At 36.3% G+C, this 22,721-nt stretch overlaps 1 protein-coding gene across 2 annotated transcripts in view; it reads left to right on the top strand.

The window, feature by feature from the left end:
* LOC100368763 (putative G protein-coupled receptor No18) overlaps nt 1-22,721 on the top strand; it is a 56,766-nt gene that overhangs the window by 19,476 nt on the left and 14,569 nt on the right. The window contains exon 1 of one of the 2 annotated variants that reach the window (XM_002742308.4): nt 9,431-9,589. The exons of the other annotated variant lie outside the window; for it this stretch is intronic. The gene's annotated coding sequence lies outside the window, so the exon portion shown is untranslated. Of the gene's footprint in view, nt 1-9,430; nt 9,590-22,721 lie in introns of those variants that run through there. 2 annotated transcript variants of the gene reach the window in all.

The raw sequence follows: 22,721 nt of genomic DNA, 5'->3' as shown, positions 1-22,721 counted from the left end.
CATATCAAAGCACACACCGCTGTCGAGTGTCCCTGTTGGTTTTGAGCTAATGAATTGAAACGAGGTTCTTAAACAACGTAAACAACCTTTTGTAATGTTAACCATTAAGGTCGCAAGTAAGTTTAGATTACTGGAGAACAAACGCGCATCCACATGTCATGGCTTGTAAATTGTCGCTGCGCCATGTTTATTTTGTTGCAGTAGAAATAAAATAATGGGTCAAAAAGCTAACTTTCGTTTTGCGCAGTGTTATACAAACGTCAGTGCGTAAACGAGTCACGTAAATAAAATAGTTCCTTGTTGTTAAGTCATAAACACGTTGACGCATGTTACTGTTAGTATGCATACATACCTACAACAAATCTATCGTATTCAGCGTATTGTGCGTGTGTTTAAACCTTTTTTCGGGTTCCATGCGTCGTTTTGGTGCTGCGGTCGTTGAATTTTACAGTGTCAATTGTGACGCAGATTGGCGAAGTACTGTTATACTGATACACGTACGCGTACAACCAGCATCATCCAGTTTGAATTTTCTAAACTCGCATTTATGAAGACTAGTGAATTGTATAAACATTGTTCATCGTACTTATAGAAGTGAAACACATCAATGTTTTAAAACACCGTCGGTAATAAACGGAATGAAAGTACTATACTTAATCACAAAAAAGTTCACTAGGCAAATTTAAATTTAACAGTCTCGCGTGAGAGACGTGTCGTGTTGGGAAATGTCACACAAGATGCCGAGTAGAGCGCGGCGTTAGTAATTCTCCAGTCATTTGCAGCCCCGCCTGAGGGGGCGAACCACAGAAAAGGTTATTATACAATCTCTCGTATTTGATTAATGCGTCACAATACGAAGTGAATAGAAGTCTGTCCATATTGTATAAATGCAATATATATATATATATATATATATATATATATATATATATATATATATATATATATATGGATACAATTATTATAGTGGCCGACGATCGTCCATTTGTGAAAGAATGCCAACAGAGACGACGCGAAGACAGCATCCATTCTTCAAATCTGAGCTATTGTGGGTGAGATTGGCCAGTACCCTTATGCAGATGCGTGTACATTAATTATATATTTCAAATCTCATAAACGGGAACTAATGACATAACTATATCTGAAGTGGACAATAATGTAATTTAGCGTCGATTAGTTGGAAGGGTCATTAGTTGTAACATACATACATTACGTAGGTAGTTTATCTATGCCAGCGTCAGTACTCAATTACAAACAATTACCCTTAATCATTTTAACTCAGATTATTACACCCCTTGGGCGATTCGGATATATTCAGCAAATGGTTCCACGTGACTAATTAAGCGAACAAATTACATGTTTTATGCATGTGCCCAGGGACCACGTACGTGCTCTGTAAACATTAATACATATTTTTTGTCGAAAAATTCAATAGCATAAATTGTCACGTGACCAATGTGCATATATCATTAACGTTAGTTACGTTTGGTGTGGACTACACTCACTGAATGATATTTTACACTTCACGCAACGAGATACATGTCACCAGTGTCTGTACGTTTGCGGAGTAAAACCAAATTGTGCGACAGTGTTGTTTGTGTCGCTGCCGTATGAGAATGTATCTACAGACCGGATAAAACAGTTAATTGGATAACAATAATAAAAAGATAACAATAATAAAAAGATATCACCGAGAAGGGTAACAAAAAGGTTATCAATAGATTTTTCTTATTCGTAGACCTGGTTGATCATTCGGTACTTGCCCATGGCGTCACTCATATCACTGGCTCCACGAACACGTGATATCCTCATAATATAAGGATATTACGAGGATGCCTCAAAGTATGCACGAAGACAGTACAGCGACAGTACCGACCGACGCGCAGCGGAGGTCGATACTTCCGCTGTACTGTCTGAGTCTATACTTAGCAGTATCTAGTACCTGGTTTAGGGATGACAATACAAAGATTAATAAAAACAAATTCTGTAAAATATTATTACGATCATGTGCAGCTATAAATTAATTAAACCAATACAAACTGATTATATATAACATCGAAATAATTGGACAGGCACCACAGTGAGAAATATTGTTTCGCTAATATATACAATAAATGCAAAGTAGGTAGTGTTAATAAAATACCAGGTTTCTGATGAATTCGTGTGTTTTATTTAAATGTATAACTTGTGCTGCTTCTAAGCGGTTGAAAACATGATATTACACTAAGTTTATTCATTTGATTGAAATTGTACAGATAAACACACAGCCTGATTAACCAACGTTGCCGGTAATTCGATAAAATTGTTCGTTTTAATAGACACAACAAACTGCTTGTGTGTATTCCGTCTGGTTTCTGAGACTACTGGAAAATTGAATTGAATTGAGCAGCGTATGGTGACTTGACTGTCAATCAAAATAACACCGTCTTCTCATAATAAATACACATCGGTTAAAACGAATAGCCGCGGGGATATATATACATTATTCATTTTAAAATTGTGATGTACCGTCGTTTTAGAACACTCTGAGTCTCCTTATATGGGTACTAAACTTATAGCGAGGTTCAGTGCAGTTCGACATTTGATAGCAACATAGTTAGTATTTTTAATTGAATGAAACAAAATCAAATAGTGTCTAGACATAACACACAATGATTCAAAGATAGTAAGAGACAGTGTAGTCGGTTATTATTGTAAACATGGATGACGCTGATTACTCTAAAAGTAAAAGGTCATACTCGCCGTTATCTGCTGTTGATAAACACGCGCCACCCCTATCCTTATTGATACATTATTGCACCAGCTGTACCTCTGATAATCTTTCAATTATTCGAGAAAAAGATACAAAACAAAACGTTACACGCCGCTAATGTTGAACCGCCAAGCTGAGTCCGGTCTCCGCTGTATTGCAGTATTCAGAGAAATTGCGTCTCAATGAGTTGTTTAAATCATTTTTCACACAACCTGTAATCATCGACCATATATTTAAAATTTGTTGTTACAGCGTCGTATGCTTAGATACATTGTCATGAGCATTGCGCCTATAACGACGTCACAATAACCCACAACCATCTGCTAAATTCACAGATAACTGTAACTCTACACCTACATCGCGCTTTAACAATATTCGTATACATCAGTAGCACCTAGCGGCCTCGAATCATAAAACACGGAACCAGTTAATGATGTACAATTCATCTCATTAAGTCAATATAGACTCCATCCAGTTGACGAGATAGCGAAGTACTTTTTGAGCAGGTGTTCTAGGACTTTGACATGTATTTTTAATTGAAAGGGATTCCCACGCCTCATTAATTGTTTACCTCATCTACAGAAATGCACTGTTTTAATCTTAAAATGTCAAATTAATCTTAATGAAGAATGCTGTAAAAACTGAATGTCATTGAATAAGTGATTAAACATTACTACTGTATCCAATTTTATAAATTCTTCACAATTTGTACCACCTCTCAAACTCACAATGCGTGCTTCAAAATCAGCTGTAGCTGCAGGACTGTATGGATGCTATTTTTTGTTAATACTAACAAAATGCCTCCTCGGGAAGCTCATTAACATGCACTATGTATATATCATTCCATTGGACAATCATGTTGAGTTCCATTGTGTAGCCGTTCTCACCTGTTTGTCACTTAACGTATCGTTGGTTTGTTTTGTATTTAAGTGGCCACAATTTGAGCTTTTGTTTTGTTACTAAAGAGTGCTTTATCCGACCAACTTGATATTTCGCAAGTAGGATATATGACTGAGGCTTCTCCCGGGGAAAATAACATATATTGGATGTACATTAGCCGTCAAAATGTCCGAATTGTGGAGCATTATTTTTTTCTTATTATAATGAGTAAAATAAAGTTTTCAGTTTGTAGTAATTATCAACAAAGTACATTGGTCAGATGCTGTGGTTTCTATTTTTCTAACATCCTACTCTTTTACATACTTGAAATATATAAGAAGTACGTGTAAATTGTGGCAACAATTGTATCATAACAACCATTACAAATGCTCATTGAGCAAATTAAGCTATACCTAATGTGATAAAAAAATCAATGAGTAAAACCCTGTTAATTATCTGTAGACGCTAATGTTTTGTAAAATGACATATGTATTAGAAGTCATACACTTACAATTCACAATGACATGCGAGAACTTTCTATACTCTCGAAGATAATGCAATTTCAGATGCTCGAACCCACTAGCCTGACATATTATACTTATTGTTAGAACTTTTTCTTCTTCTTTTGTTCTTTCTGTATCACGATGTTACACATGGGTGAGTTTACATTTGAAATTTGTGTTTCATATTGGCTTGACCCAAAGTGCATGCCTGAGCTCGATGAACTGTCCACTTTGTCTGTGTGCGAGTGCCAAATCATTGAGACGCCACTTTGTCGTACAAATCATTCGGGGGAAATCTTCACGGCGAACGCATAGCCATGCTAATTTATCGCCGCTAGTCTAGTAGTGTGAGACTGTGCATCACGAAAGTAAATCATTGAAAATACTGCAGAAATCCCGTTAACGTGACAATACACAGTCACACTTACAAATTATTTACATTACGTTGTCGGCCGGCATAGATATCATTTCGATTATTCAATGTTTGATTGATATTACGTATACGCACGTTGCCTAATATTTTGTACGTGATAAATGCTCATATAATTTATTCGAGCGTGTCCCTTGCATCTCCCATCTCTCGTAACACTCGTTTGTACATTGTGAGTCACCAATAAGTTTATTGAGGTTCTTTTTTGTGCTTGGTCAAGCGGTAACCAGAACGTAAACATAACGTGTGAATATTTTTGAACCTCTTGACAGCCATGACCACACATGGTGGGGTGATACGATTGTATAGTGTTTGCATAAATGTAATTATTTCACCACAACTGCATGCGACGATCGATGATGTATGAAACAGCAACAATAGATAACAACCTGTCACTTGACCTTAAATGCATACCATCCACATATACATTGTCAGGTCATACAATAATCCACTTTCGCTTGGACGACGCTGACGTCACTTGCAGCTGTTAACTTCAATTATAATTATAACGTCCAGGAAAACATGGTTGTTGCTTGGTAGGAAAAAAATTGACATTTTCGTTCAGCCCACCATAGACGCTTGTTCTACGTTATGCATAGAAACTTACACGGGCAAACGAGAAATATAACACGCTCACAGGTAATTCACCAGATGATAATGACCGAGACTTAAAGAGAAAATATCACTGTAGGATTAGTTATTTAAACAAACTGTACATTGGATATTGCTGCCACACACTCAATCGAGCATTGACCCTACGATCTGCCCAATTATCGGCTAAGAACAGGGCTGCACGTAGTACCAGTCGACAAATGATAAAGTGGTGTTTCAATACTGGGCACCATACGGTATTAATTTATGATATACACTTAATACGAAGCGGGTGGTTAAATAATGGTTCGTTATTTTTGTAAAGGAAAGGAAAGCAACTACGCCAGAGACTTTCAAACTCGTGTCGTCTGGTAACGCACAGTAACGCAGACGACACTTAGAGCACTGGTATGTTACTCTACTGGGATGTTGCGTGATCAGAATGCCTAGTCCTCCTGTATATAGGTTTGTTCAGGTTGGTATGTTAGATTCGACTAGTGTATGTAGAGTGGGTTAGGTTTTAGCATTTCCATCTAGTAAATGTGGGGTTGTATTCACAACATGCCATTTTTTTCTGTTCTTGCTTGGTTAGTATGTATGGCGTGTGTGCCTGCAGTGACGAAGTACTTGCTGTGATCGTGAGTTAGACTCTCGTGTTGCTTTTTGTAATTTATGTTTTTTGTCTGTAATTTATTAATTCTACACCGGTGGTACCACTATAAGCTTGCATACAAGTGATGATAAATGTTTTGAATTATAAATACATAGACAAAAAACGCAGCAGGTTGTTGATCCCTGACCTTCATACGGTCCGTAGCGCATGCGCAATAGACTAATGAGCTATAAATCATAACATAACATAATATAGCCTATTTGTGTGGTTTCAAACGATCGAAAAAAATTCTGCGAACAGACCTTATGGTGAGTATTATGGGGGTTATTTCATTTTATTCACTGATTATCTTCATTTTTCTCAATTTAATTATTGATTAATGTAAAAATACGGTAATATGTGATTTTAAATAGCACATCCATGACAATACTGTGACGATCGCGTTCTATCCGTCACTTGAACGTCTTCTATTAACACCAATGTACGATATAACAAACCCAATCGTACCGGAATTATGTGCTAGTAGGTAATACTATGAATATTAAACTATAACTGTATATTTCTCGCTTTAAGTTATTTTTAAAGATTGATATTTTTTCGAAATATTAGGTTTATTTTATGTAAGCCGAATGGGCAAATTTGTAATCTCAATTTTCATATCAGCGAATTAACACATTTGCAATTTCAAAATCACACAAGAATTTGCAGATGGGAGTTATCCGTAGTTCAATTAACGATTAAATCAGTGCACGCAAAGAAATCAAGTAGTGATTTGAGCTGATTCGAAAAAACAAACGAAATGTGCATACTGTAATGTAATCTAAAACTATTATTCTAATGCCACTATTTGGGAGAAAATAAACTCTCCATAGTCATGTCACATTCTTTGGCATTTGACACGTTGTGCCTTCAGAGACATTTGTAGTAAGATGTCTACGGTATCCCATGAAGACGTTTACAAGGTATCCTAATTGCAGGGATATACAAACACATTGGTGTATTGTCCTTGCATGACATACGTCTGATACCCATTACTTTGAGTAAAAACGCCGAGATGTATTAATTTAATAAAAGTGACAAGTGGGCTGCTAGCTAATACGTAGAATATATTGAATTTCTTGCCATTAAGTACAAACAACTAATTTGCTTTCGGCCGATTATACAATTGTATTCGTCGCGTGAAAGAAAGCACTTTTTAAAGTTTCTGGCGAGCCCGTCAGATAAATACAGTACGTGTCTAAACTAACGACAGGATGTCTGTGTCGTTCTTTTGACGGCGTCGATTAGCCGTATGGCGTATGTTTCAATAACGCGATGCTGCGGGCATCGATAAACGCTCAGTATCTGTAGATTCTACACTATTACGAAAAACATCGTAATGTTATCTATTGCATTACTGATTTCTAAGCTACCATTAGGGACATTTGCTAGAGTGGGTCTGCACATTGCAACTACGCTTACACCCATCAGGATTACTCGTAATACCTTTTGGCTAAACATACGACGTGTTCAGCTTTTCGAGTCGTTAACGATAAATAAGTTGTATTATAATGCTTTGTGTTTCTTTCGCTGTTGAGATGTCATAATTTTGTTCCAACCGTAGCGAGTTGCAGCCTAAAGTTGTATTCTTATGCCACTTTGTTCGAACTCCAGACATTTTTTCACTCACGTCTGTTGAATAGTTCATGAGAAATCTTATCAAACAGAATCCTAAAATAAAGTAAGCCATGCAAAAATCGAACAGCACACAGGCATATGGTCTTGATTACAACATTGGAAATTCAATTTGATTAGACATCACGATCTTGTTTTCTGCCAAATGCGAAAACAATGGGTGTTCAAAAAAGTATATGACAATTTACCCCAAAAAGGGCAAATATGCAAATAAGCAAATGCATATTCTCTTGTGTTATCCCTCAGAATATAATCTATATCTGATATCTTTAGCAGAACAATAGAGCTGACTAAACATTCACAAACGTGCAATTTACGCAAAAATCAGAATATCGAACGACGCCCTTTTTATCTGTAGTTTGCACAAAATGGAACAAACACTGGCCAAAAATGTTTCTTGTTAGGCAACTATCAAAGTCTTATAATAAATAACAAAAAATAAATGTTTATTTTATTCTTGACCAAAATTCTTCTTATTTAGGCCAATACCAAACCATTTCATGAATCGCAAGAATTATATATACCCGGCTATACAATACATCCAGCTTTCTGAATATATATATATATATAGCTTATAATTTTGTTGACATGACTTACTGTCATCCTATATTTATGTTTATTTATTTTATATAAAATATAAATAATAATGCTCCATGGTGGGTATACTAACAAATTAAAGCACATTTACTTACACATCTTATGCTACCGTATCTTGCACACTCATACAAGAACATTGATATATTGTTCTGATGACAGACCATTTCACGATTCTAAATTTAGTACTTCAATATATATATATATATATATATATATATATATATATATATATATATATATATATATATATATATATATATATATATATATATATATATATATATATATATTATATATTTAAATAAGTACAAATAAGCGCCATAAACTGCAAACTAAATGAATCAATCTGCGCACATATTTCCTCCAGCAGTTCAGACCTCGTTGCTCTAAATTAGACATGCCGACAACGTAATAAGACGTGTCATTTTGTGTACGCGTGAGACATATTCAATATATTTTCTCTGCACATGTAACGCAAAACAGCGCAGAGCTAGTAACTGATACACGTTAAATTAATACCATGGGAAACCGTGCTTATACTACGGAGCAAACCGATCATCCGAATTAGCCCAGAGAGGGGGGGGGGTACTCCAAGTCAGTATAGCTTTTCAAACACGTATTTATTTCTGTGAAATTATACCCTTTTTCAAGTGTAGAAACTTAAAATAGACACCCTATATACATAATAAAACCATACTGTTTCCAAGTTGAGGTAACATGAATTCACGAGTTCCTTTTTTCACACTTTATTACTATATTCGAAGTTACATCCGGTGCACGCGTATATGCGTCGATATAAATAACGCCCCTTTTACGCATTTTTTACTTTCGCTTGCGTACCATATTTTATTCAGAGACCCCAAGGGCGAATTAGTTAACGGAGATATGAAACTTATTAAACTCGTGTATTTATTTGTGCTCGAACGTGCGACAATACAATGCGTTGAGAAATAGTTTATAATAATGACGATAGGCAACACTTTATTTTCAGTGGTAAAATTGACAAATACGATAAATCAAGCCATCATTATTGACAGATTTGTAACACCGTTTAGTCGATACAATTATACCAAAGCAGGCAATCTAGATTGCCATTCAACAACACAATTACCTATATATAATACAATGATTGTAATAAACAAACAAAGAGATGCGAAAAAAAAAACATAATTACCCGGCAACTATGAGTGATCAATTGTTGTGGCTGACATACTTTTCACGCCAGGTCACACAACATAATATTATTAGAATCGAATAAACAGTCACAACATAAAATTTGTTCAGGCACAGAAATAAAACTCATTGTTTCTAAGGGTAGAACAGATGTTTATGGGTTAACTGATTGGTTCAGCGCTCATCCAGTATCTGTCACAGAATTCGCGTGCATTCATTTGATGGACAGCTAGTAGGACAACCACTGGCAATCGTCATAGTCTGTAAAGAGAAACTGAACGCCCGAAGCTAGCAGTATTTATTCTCGAATACCAATGAGTGCCTCTCGCAGAGTGTATTCATCGTCGCGCATTCCGATGAGCTTGTTGTTGTAAAGGGTGAGTAGAAACACAGCCGTCGTGTCTGACTGCCATGTGTGATTCCCATCTCGATCACTTGTTTTTATTCACTTTTCTCTTCTGTGCGGTTTATATTAAAACGTAATCGTTAACACTCGCATTTATACGAGACGATTCATTTGGTTCGTACCGTGGCCTGTGCTCAATTTGTCGTTGAACGATGGTGCAACTTATAAAATAAAAATATCATACGTGTAAATTCGATTGGTGGGAATGCTGTTTCCCCTAATATTCAGTCGTGTGATACCGCCATATGGTATATTAAGCATTACCACATGACTATATTGGTCGATGAGTCAATTATATGCAAATATATAGAGCACCAACCGCATCTACCATCAATACATGTATCAGGCTGTTAAGTTCATACGTATTGGGTAGTTCACGTACCCTAAACTGAGTAACGCGGTACATTGGAATGCCCTACTTTGATATAAAGCCCTTGAAATGGTTACGCGCATGTCACGTTCCGAATATCACGACAGAGCCATTTGTGTGTATATATATAAATATACATATATATATATATATATGGCATATGAAATTTCTGACATATTTTTTTTTAATTTCCTTGACATCAAACGCTTATCATATTTTGTGGATGGAGCAACGGCGTACAGGTTTGCGACCTTGTTGACCTTGTTTAAGACGAATATATTCTAGGGAACATATTATCGACACTGTTTTAACCCATTTATGTGATTATTACGTAACTGAAACGTTTCATTCGTACACACAGAAGCTGTGGTGTTTGTGGTGTATGGCAAATTGACAGGGTTAAATACAAATTGCATTTTGTAAAAATTGGAAATTACACACTAAAATAATTGTTCTTATGGTGACCTGATGTTGTCTTGAATTTGAAAATATTGCACAGCTTTTACACAATTAGTATAAACTAATAAACTGAAAAAGGTACTACATTTTTGTCCAATATTAAAAGACACACACAATTTATTGTATTCGCGCTCACTGTAAAGTGAATAATTGGAAGGATTAACTGGCGACAAATGCAATGGCACTATATACCTGATTTGCATATTAGACTCATTGTACAACATATGGTTGAGCTATTTGTAGAGAACACGCTGGCAACCACCTATTTAAAATTGGCTGTGCTGTAATTAGGACAGGTAAAAAGTAGGAATATATATATATATATATTTCTACTTTCACACCAATACTGAAGCCTCATGGTTATGTAGTTATGCCGGAAATTGACTTTCTAAATACCGTACCCGCATATGGAATGTGGGTGTTTATGCTTGAAATATACGTTTTTATTCTTATAGTGCGATTTAATTAGGCTATAAATTTGTGTTCCATGATCTTCCTAGTTCAGATTAAATTGGAAATACCAGTAACATAATTGCGTAATAAAATAATGCCATCTAACTAAGAAGTCTGCATAAAATAAGCCACGGAATGGTAACCCCGTTCGGAAGAGTTCAAATCAACTCAAGAGAAAAGTTTGGAACTTGTGGCGACATCGAATCAACCGCACCCCATTTAAATTGAACTCGTTGAATCGATTTACCAGACATTATAAAAGTGCAGCTGGGCTACGTGCTATCAACAACCCGGTGTGGCTCCAATAAAACATATGATCGCAAAGCCAAAATACGTTGATTGTTCCAATGCACATAACCGAAATTCAATGACAATCTGCGTAACAATAGTTGTTACCGTAGATATTACTGAATTTGAAAACAGACTAAATATTGTCCGAAATATCAGCATGTACATCGATTTACTGTGCAAGTCATTGTCTTTTTCAGATACGTAAAATCGTATTTCTCTCCAGTACATCCATACAAGAAGTACTACAAACACGATATTGTAAAAGAGGCAGTGTTAGCAGGAACAACAACATGTTTATCATACTGATCAAACATGTACTTGAATTTATCAGGATCTTTAAGTAGATAATTTGATTGCCAGTTCACGCGCATCTCAAGTTTACAGAACTTTGTATTACCATGGAGGTAAATGGTATTACATTTACCGAGTCTGATATCGTGTCCATTCCTTGCTTCTCTTCTCATTTCCCGGCATAATCTTTCCCTATTAATTTTTGAAATTATGATTTTAGTTGCGATAATGTGGTTCTCTGAATTTTATTACACGTGATATATTATTTTTCAAAGAGCCCCCCCCCCCATGTGGAATCACATTCAGATCACAAGTAATAAGACGATCAATGGTGCTATGGTTAAAAATAGAAGATGCGGAAAATATCAAATTTCTCTAATGCTTTTTCATAATTGAAAACTTTAGAGGAAATTGTATATATTAGATATTAGGAGCTTAATTTATTTTACAATATCCGCATTTATTTTGAACATGTCTTTTCCATTTACTTCAAAACGCTGTTTAAACACAATTTCCTCTATGTTGCCAGCCAATATGTATATACAACGCTGCTTGCATTTCCATTAAGATTGGTTTTGCATTCTAAAAAAATACCCTCAATGACGTGTATATATACACGGCGAAAGTATTATCGTCTTGATTATAATAGCAATGTCCATCTAGTGGAATTTTGTTCCTGAAATTTGATTCATAAAATTTATTTTTGTCTTTCAACTCTTCAAGAGTAATTCTGAGTAATTTGTCGACGCAAATATTACACCAACCAACAAGAGTTTGTAGTAATATACTCCCTGTTTGGTACGAGACTCGGCTTGCGGATTTCCATCTAGTTATTTTGGAGCTATACTCAATACACCTCGTTTCTAGCTTTTTTTTGGACAGTCTGTTTGGCGTGTTAAGGAACAATGCATCTGTATCCAGTGTGAGGCACGTGTTAATTTCTGACTTTATATTGCAATCATGAGTAACAAGATATAGTTGCGAGAAAAGACAAACATATTATCTTTAATGGCTGTAGAGAAGATGTATAATAATCTAGGCCCTTTCCATTAGTGCTTGTAATTGCTATGCAAATTCACTGTAAATTGGTGTCAATGATTTAAAAATTCACACGAATTGCTTCCTGTAAATTATCGCGTCAATAGGTAACTGAATGCTGACACAAAAAAAAATATTTTTAGGAAAATTGTTTCCCAACCGAAAAAGTGTTGCAACCACATTCGCTGTGCCAGGACTTGCAGCACATATAAATACTTTTTAAAAAAAAGATCTTGTCTTCTTTCGTTCAAACTATTAGTGTTTTGTAGAGATCGACTAGCGTTAATAGTCGAACGATGACTGCAGTTAAATACAAGGAACGTGCGGTTAAACACAGTATCTTGGTTACACAGATATTTTCAAATGGCATGATGTAATCTTATGTTGCAAAAGAAAATCTAATTATGATTCAGAAAGATATATGACTTGTATCACATATGTAGAAGGATTGTTTCATTCTTTTCGATACTCTTGACATTACTGTATGTATACCTTGGGATCATATATTTCCCCCCTGGTGATTTGACTATGTTGTGTACTTTGTTCTTGTGCTATTGACTTTGTAATTGCTTGTATTTCCCATCTATATCTATAGAGAGTCTACATGTATGTCTGAGTTGATAAAGATTGATACACTGTCAAACCTATTTACCAATCTTAGTTAACTAGGGTGCAACCAAAGATCAGTAGAACATTTTCTTTTATTAAAATATGTTAAAATTATATGATTCCTTTTAAGTTAGACTAATGGCTCTCTGGACGAAGTAATATTTGTCTTGCGTAATGGCGGTGTCTTTGCCCCTACTCTCACGAACATTTCATTGACCATGTTTTGCTTCTGATTTACTAATTAGCCTTGGTATTGTTCTGATTATTAATACAGATGCGTAGCTGTCAAGTCAATTGTTTTTGTTTATATACTTATTTTTCGCCTACTATTAAATGTGTTTTTGTTCTTACTTAACTCAGTTGAACATATTATCATTGTTTCTATATTATGTATGCTAATGATAGGAAGTTATGTATACTTTAATCAGAAGTTCTAAGTTTGGCAGAACATTTCGCAAGTATGTGGAGAATCTGATTTGTTACGTGTTTTTTTCCTCTAGTTTGATACATGTGTTTATCAAGTCACTGCTTCACACAGTAGTTTTTTTTTATTTAATTGGGGTTTAACTGGGATGTATGTGAATTGTTAAATTATTACTTATGTATCGTGAGAACAGTATGGCGTAACTGGTTGATATTTAACAAGCGTGTTAATGGTTGTCACATTTCCTCTAAAAGGTGCAAAGTTCTTAATCATTATATCATTTCACGATGTATTTGTATTTAAAGTATGTCCGGAATTCCCCCATCTGTCAATAATAGCAATTTGTAGAACTTTTAAGACATGGGATAGCAAGGAAAATGTATCTAATGTACGCCAGGCGACATGCCACAGGTCACACATAAGCGAGTGAAATCTACTTATTCATGCATGAAAAAAATTACGTATCAGTTCATTTAAGCCCTTGTAATTAAGTACCACTTTTAACATGATACATTCGGTGTTCTTGAGATGCATTATAATTCGATGATAATACCATGACCAGATAATTTTTTAAAAGATTGTCTCTCATGCACTGGTTAGAAATGTTCTTGGTTGAAACGCCATTTGACGCCATCAGAAGCGTTGATTTGGTGATGTTTCGCTGTAATTGATGGTATTGTTCAACGCCACATTATAGAGTGTATTAACGTGATTTCCGGTATTCCTCGTACAAAAGTATAATGTGATTGTATATTTTCGCTGTCGTGCGATGTCTAATTTCTATCATTTCCTGTATCTGAAACAAGTGCACTTGATATTACTCTATGTTCTCCCCTTGTTTCTTAGAAACTAAAGTATGTTGAAGGGGACTTAGCCAACTCGCATTATTCGAGCCAACCAGCGCTGCAACACTAATGCTTTGTGATGGCAAATGACGTACGTGTAATATACTTTTAAATTGGTTCCAACCAAGTAAACCATTACATGATTTGATTATGAATGGTGCTCTGGTATGTTAACAATACCCTGTAATAGCATTGTTCATAAAAAAATTGAATGAACGTTCAATGACCATTACTAAAGCCCCCACTCACAACTCAATCTTATATTAATTAATTTAGTCTTTCATCCCAAGTGAATACTTGAGATTGTTAAATGAATACATTGTTCAACAATGGAACATTATTCAGCGATGAGCCGCAGATTGAAGGGTATGTACACATTACATTCATTCATACATCCAGTATTCGATACCCTTGTTGTGCATCATTTAAACCGATGAGTAATATGTATTGGTTGAATTTTACTATCTGGGACAGTTTACTTATTATTTATTGTTGTGCCATTACAGTCGTGGCAGCAATGGGAAAATACGTCATATATTTAACCCATCACTAATTTGCACTGCGGATTTACTTTTTCGACAAATGTAGCAAATCAAATCCTTTAGAGAATGGAACACGCGCCAGAAAGAGGAAATTGAAATATCCGTGTACAACATGCCTGAACAAATATCTGCGCACGCGGGCAGCGACAATGTAAAAACGAGTCGAATGACCAATTCTCCCCCCAAAAGTCATTGCGGGTAATTCACACATTATTTTTTTTCGAAAGGAGGAAGATAATTAGGTATGTGCATATTTTATAAGTGTGTTACCGGGAAGAATAACACAATGATAGTACTAATTATAATTGTAAGATTTTATATGCAGATTAGCTTCCTTGTAACCGATACATTGGGCTGGATATATTATATACTTTGACACACGCCGGTAATTACACACCCGCACGGAATGTGTAAGTATCGTGGTTTCCCATTCAGTACCAACCAACAACAAACAGGATATCAAGTGGTCCCTTAGATACTCGGATTTGATATATTATCATTTCCAGTCAGTCTGGCTTTCATGGCCTTTCACTCATTTGACTCACGTACATAGAATGGCTACACTTATTAACTAGGTATTAAATAACATCGTGTCTGATTACACAATACATTTCCATCAATTTAATAATGCGCTTTCAAGTGGTTAATTTAATAACAACGCCGCTTTTTAACGCAAATTTGAAACCGGGTATATTTAAAAAAACAACAACATAAGAATCGTTGTTTTGGATGAATATTTGTTATTATGTGTTTTCATTATTATTATTCACTGGAATAGTCTGCGCCCTGCACATTCGACACGCTCCTACGGTCTTTGAGACTGCTAAGTTTACGTTTGACTGGTATGTGACATCACAACTGGGGACACCTCAGGTCAAGTTTTACAACCTCTGCTGGCAGAACAAACTAGCTGTATTTGAAGAAAAGTTGACAGATGATAACATCGTCAGATGTTTTTATTTTAAGTAATTGCCAAACATAATAATGCAACAGTGTGTTTTCGGTTAGCGTCTGCGTAGGACGCACCGCAGCGATCCTGGCTGCGACGTACAGTGACGCCTTTGCCGTACATTTTGCTTCATATAAAGGATACCCTTAACATTATAACAGAGTATCTTACTTAATATTCATAGTGACACGTTCGCTGTCTATTTTGAAAGCAACCCCGAAAGCAACAGCGGCCGGGGCAGCACCAGTGCAGCGAACGACAATTTGTTTTGCGCAGTATCGTTGCGCAGTAGTTTCAATGACGTCATTCAGGTGATATACCCATGTAATATTCACTTGGTGGGAAACATACCATGTACAATCCATTTTTATTCAATATCATGCGACCGAATCTCAACCAATCACAGCATGCATAACAGCAGTGAGATGTGATAACATGTAATAATAATTGCATATCACGTGAGGCCGAACGTCAATCTCGTGATGCCGAATGTCTAATGTAATAGTTGATGCCTATTAGTAATGACAAAGGTTAGGGTAAGATATAATCGTTGCTCCTTGCAGATACATTTCATTAAAATTACCGAAGTTTTAATTTTAATTCAATTTTAATATGCAATTGTGTATTGTTCTCATCAAAAACATTATTACAGCAAGTCTCAGAAGTAATGGGACAGACAATTTGCAAACTCGCTAGCGAATTATGTAGCTAAATTCTTGGGTTTTGACTAAACGGTTGGCTTTCGAATCTCGCTGGCGCCGTCTTGTGGTCACGCCCACTTAAGGCGAGTGTATGTAACAGTAGGGGACGATCGTCATACTTAAGGAGCTGATCAGCGACGGTCTTAAAGTTGGGTGACGATTTTGCTTTCAAATTTACTACGGAAAGTTTGGATGTGAAAGATTGTTATTTTCTACCTGATTTGTAAGAAACTGTTTCTCAACTTGTCTATTTAGTTTCAAGCAGTGTTCAAGATGGCTACGTCCATATAGTAAATATCAACTGTGGCCATCTTCAGACTCAAATACAGACATGTATCAGGCTACGTAAAAATATTCTATGTCCCCTAGCGCTATATACATAGTCTCGCCGGGAGTGGACGCCATCACAAGTCTGCGCCAGCGAGAATCGAAAGCCAACCGTTTAGGCAAAACCAAGGCTGTTAGCTAATTCTCTAGCAAGTTTGCAAATTGTCTGCCCCGATACTTCTCAGACTTCAGAGACGGCGGCACGAATTTTTGCATGAGGGGGCGAGATCAGCTCAGCAGCCACGCGCCAAAGGCGCGACCATACTCCGGGGTCCGGGGCTATTTCCTCTTAAAAATTTTTAAATCTAAACCCCCTAGGCCTGAAACGCTATTTCATTCATTTTCAGAGTAAAATGTTACTGACACGAAGGGTTTCAGCTTGAATTTGGAGGGGCGACGCCCCAACATATTTTACGAGGGGGCGACCGACCTATGCCCCCTCCACCCCCTATGCTGTCGCCACTGGACTTGCTGTAATAGAGAAACAACTTTGGTACTTGTATTACATACATCGTTGAGTTGAGATTTCAAGGAAATGAATAAACATCTGTATTCTACACAAACGCCTTGCCAAATTTTGCAAAAATTTCTTCTGCTATCTCATTTGCGAAAAACATGCCGTACGTGAGCGTGAGACGAAACATGTGCCCTTGTTTATACGTTTTCTGGAACCTTTCACTCACAGTATGCGCTTAACAGAACAAGGTCGCGCCCATGCAACAACGGTAATAAAAATAGCTAATATTCGCGCTATGAAGGAACACAATTATTTTTAAATTTCTACGTCGGAGACTAATGCATGTAAATGTGTATTGACATAATAAATGTGTATCTAGTTTATTGTACCAGTGACATAAAACCGCTAATTGAGCCCGCACAGCCGAATGTCATCAGTTTATTTGGTATATACTAGTATTTTCGTTACACCACTGATGCTAAACAAACTATGAACAAAAAATGTGCAACTTCGACAATAGAATTAACAAGCTGGTGTGAATGGCCTAATCAGTGATTGAATATGAATGTAAATCTGACTATTATGATATGACAGATTAGGGGTCGCCAGCCTGGTTCATTCAAACTATAACCTCCATAAACAATATAACAAGGTATAATATCACAAATTTGCGCAGCTCTGTCATAATAAAGCACATTTATTTTAGACCATAGCGTAACAATGGGGGACGAATATGCTTCCCAGTTTTTCTCCAATATGACACCTGGTCGTTATAATAATAGAAGTATAATGTACCTTTTCACAAAAGATGGTTGATATATCGTAATATACAAATATTTTGTTTTGTTTAATGTGGATTTGTTGGTACTACAAAGCGCCTGTTTAATGTGCGTTCCCATCTTGAATGGCTTTAGACATCGAGAATTCATCTGTTTAATACATATAAGTAGGATATAAGAACCTCGGTTGTTATTTCATGTGGGGTGTCTGCCACTTCTTTTTATTTTTTTAAAGATAAAAAAACGATTCATGTTACGGTTTCCACTGAGTATCTGCATAGTACTATATATTCACACAATGGGATAAATGTGATACCAAATGGAAACTGAGTTATCACACGTAACTCTTCTATTGTTTTTTTAATATTGACAATTAGGTCGTGTCAGGCACTGTTACCCACATTTGAGCTTCCTGTTCGTGTTTCCTATAACGTCTCTCTGAAAGCTGCTTTGTCTGAAACGTAGTATTAGCTACGGTACGACCAACAGTTCTGTACTAAATTATACGTGTACGTTTGAATTATTTGCAAAATGGTGTGAGTATAAGTTCTATATGTGAGCTGACAGAGTTTAGTGAGACAGGGCAGTACACGTCCTCATGGGCAGACTTATTTTATCAATTAGAGTAGAAACACGCCTTAGTAAGACATTATGAATACACATCTATGTGAGCAGACACATCTTAGTAAGACATTATGAGTACACATCTATGTGAGCAGACACATCTTAGTAAGACATTGTGAGTACACTTCTATGTGAGCAGACACATCTTAGTAAGACATTGTGGGTACACATCTATGTTAGCAGACACATCATAGTATGACATTGTGGGTACACATATATGTGAGCAGACACATGTTAGTACGACATGAGTACACATCTATGTGAGCAGACATATCATAGTAAGACATTGGGAGTACACATCTATGTGAGCAGACACATCTTAGTAAGACATTCGGAGTACACGTGTATGTGAGCAGACATATCTTAGTAAGACATTGTGAGTACACATCTATGTGAGCAGACACATCTTAGTAAGACATTGTGAGTACACATCAATGTGAGCAGACACATCTTAGTAAGACATTGTGAGTACACATCTATGTGAGCAGACACATCTGAGTAAGACATTGTGAGTACACATCTATGTGAGCAGACATCTTAGTAGGACATGGTGAGTACACATCTATGTGAGCAGACACATCTTAGTAAGACATTGGGAGTACACATCTATGAGAGTAGACACATCTTAGTAAGACATTGTGAGTACACATCTATGTGAGCAGACACATCTTAGTAAGACATTGGGAGTACACATCTATGAGAGTAGACATATCTTAGTAAGACATTGTGAGTACACATCTATGTGAGCAGACACATCTTAGTAAGACATTGTGAGTACACATCTATGTGAGCAGACACATCTTAGTAAGACATTGTGAGTACACATCTATGTGAGCAGACAATCTTAGTAAGACATTGTGAGTACACATCAATGTGAGCAGACACATCTTAGTAAGACATTGTGAGTACACATCTATGTGAGCAGACACATCTTAGTAAGACATTGCGAATACACATCTATGTGAGCAGACATCTTAGTAAGACATTGTGAGTACACATCTATGTGAGCAGACACATCTTAGCAAGACATTGGGGGTACACATCTATGAGAGTAGACACATCTTAGTATGACATTGTGGGTACACATATATGTGAGCAGACACATGTTAGTACGACATGAGTACACATCTATGTGAGCAGACATATCATAGTAAGACATTGGGAGTACACAACTATGTAAGCAGACACATCATAGTAAGACATTCGGAGTACACATCTATGTGAACAGACACATGTTCGTAAGACATTGTGAGTACACATCTATGTGAGCAGACATATCTTAGTAAAACATTGTGAGTACACATCTATGTGAGCAGACATATCTTAGTAAAACATTGTGAGTACACATCTATGTGAGCAGACACATCATAGTATGACATTGTGAGTACACATCTATGTGAGCAGACACATCTTAGTAAGACATGAGTACTCATCTTTGTGAGCAGACACATCTTAGTAAGACATTGCGAGTACACATCTATGTGAGCGGACACATCATAGTAAGACATTGTGAGTACACATCTATGTGAGCAGACATATCTTAGTAAGACATTGTGAGTACACATCTATGTTAGCAGACACATCATAGTAAGACATTTTGAGTGCACATCTATGTGAGCAGACACATCTTAGTAAGACATTGTGAGTACACATCTATGTGAGCAGACATACCTTAGTAAGACATTGTGAGTACACATCTATGTGAGCAGACACATCTTAGTAAGACATTGTGAGTACACATCTATGTGAGCAGATATATCCTAGTAAGAGATTGTGAGTACACATCTATGTGAGCAGACACATCTTAGTAAGACATTGTGAGTACACTTCTATGTGAGCAGACACATCTTAGTAAGACATTGTGAGTACACATCTATGTTAGCAGACACATCATAGTATGACATTGTGGGTACACATATATGTGAGCAGACACATGTTAGTACGACATGAGTACACATCTATGTGAGCAGACATATCATAGTAAGACATTGGGAGTACACATCTATGTGAGCAGACACATCTTAGTAAGACATTCGGAGTACACGTGTATGTGAGCAGACATATCATAGTATGACATTGTGTGTACACATCTATGTGAGCAGACACATGTTAGTAAGACATTGGGAGTACACAACTATGTAAGCAGACACATCATAGTAAGACATTCAGAGTACACATCTATGTGAGTAGACACATCTTAGTAAGACATGAGTACTCATCTATGTGAGCAGACACATCTTAGTAAGACATTGCGAGTACACATCTATGTGAGCGGACACATCATAGTAACACATTGTGAGTACACATCTATGTGAGCAGACATATCTTAGTAAGACATTGTGAGTACACATCTATGTTAGCAGACACATCATAGTAAGACATTTTGAGTACACATCTATGTGAGCAGACACATCTTAGTAAGACATTGTGAGTACACATCTATGTGAGCAGACATATCTTAGTAAGACATTGTGAGTACACATCTATGTGAGCAGACACATCTTAGTAAGACATTGTGAGTACACATCTATTTTAGCAGACACATCATAGTAAGACATTTTGAGTACACATCTATCTGAGCAGACCCATCATAGTAAGACATTGGGAGTAGACATCTATGTGAGCAGGCACATCTCAGTTAGTCGTGAGCACGTACGTACACGTTCCCAATATTGTCGAATTCATCTTGTCCGTCTAATATTTCCCCATCCTGAAAAAAAATCACAATATCAAACTCCAGGAAATAAAATTTAATTTATTATTATTTTTGTTTCGAGCAATGTAATATATGTACCAGAAATATTATTATTGGGTTCAAGTAAATAATAATGCGACGCACATGTAATGTCGAAACAAACACACCAGTTACCCGGATTGAACTGCATTTTCTATTACATTCTTATTTGGTAACTCAAATCATGTCTCTGTCGGATGTCGGAAAAGAATTTATTCAGTGTGAAATTATTAGAGCTTCGAAATATGAATACATACTCCATTCCCTTCATACTGTGGTGTTTTATCGCAATGTTAAATAAGTTTTAGCGATACTGATATGAGTCCCATGCGACGTATTCAACGTGTCTAAAATACATTATGTTTACACAGAATGAGAACGAGCGATAGTCGTATCACGTTTAATATGCATGCTCGACTATTCTCCATTCATGTATTGTTTATCGCATATCTTACCGTATTGGGATGTAGAGGCGTATTTGTCTAAAACTACTAAATCAATATTTGATACAGTACGTTTTTCCAACAATTTGACGATTTTTGACGTTATTTTTTTAAATATGAAGATGGTGATTTTCCCGGATTATGTGAATATTGGGTAGAACGTGAAATATACCATTTAAAATACTGGTGAAAATAAGAAAACGGCGAATATAGTGATAGCTGAATATTTAGTTGGAAAATCAAATGCATGTTTCATCATGTTAGTTGATGATTCAAATGGTTGTCACTCATTGTCACTTAGGTCACACGAAATCGAATTGTCACGTATTCGTATATAGTATTAGACACACACGAGGAAGGTTAGAGTCTACATCTGATATTGAGGTCGAGTTACTGACTCAATCACTTCTTACAATTTCACTCAGCCAATAATATAGTAAATAACACATACTCAACGTTAACTCAATCATAGGAACCTCCGGTGTTAGAATTAATAGCATGTGATGTTATCTTTGGGGTAGTCATTCTAACTGATCAATTGACTTAGTATTGAAATATAACTTAATAAAGGCGGTGGTCGTCGCGCAGCGCGTGTTCGAATTACTTGTAAACAAGCAATGTATTTTTACACGGGTTGTGTGTGTCGTTGTGTCCCTTATCGAACAGAACGAGGCTTACCGCTTGACGTTTGATGCTAGACACACGTGGCCATTCTCTATCTTCAAGTTTCAAATAACTCGACGCATTAGTACTATGCGGCCCCAATT

Source organism: Saccoglossus kowalevskii, chromosome 10 (genome assembly GCF_978046115.1).
Source record: "Saccoglossus kowalevskii chromosome 10, keSacKowa6.1, whole genome shotgun sequence".
Lineage (NCBI taxonomy): Eukaryota > Metazoa > Hemichordata > Enteropneusta > Harrimaniidae > Saccoglossus > Saccoglossus kowalevskii.
This window is presented reverse-complemented; position numbering and strand designations above follow the sequence as displayed.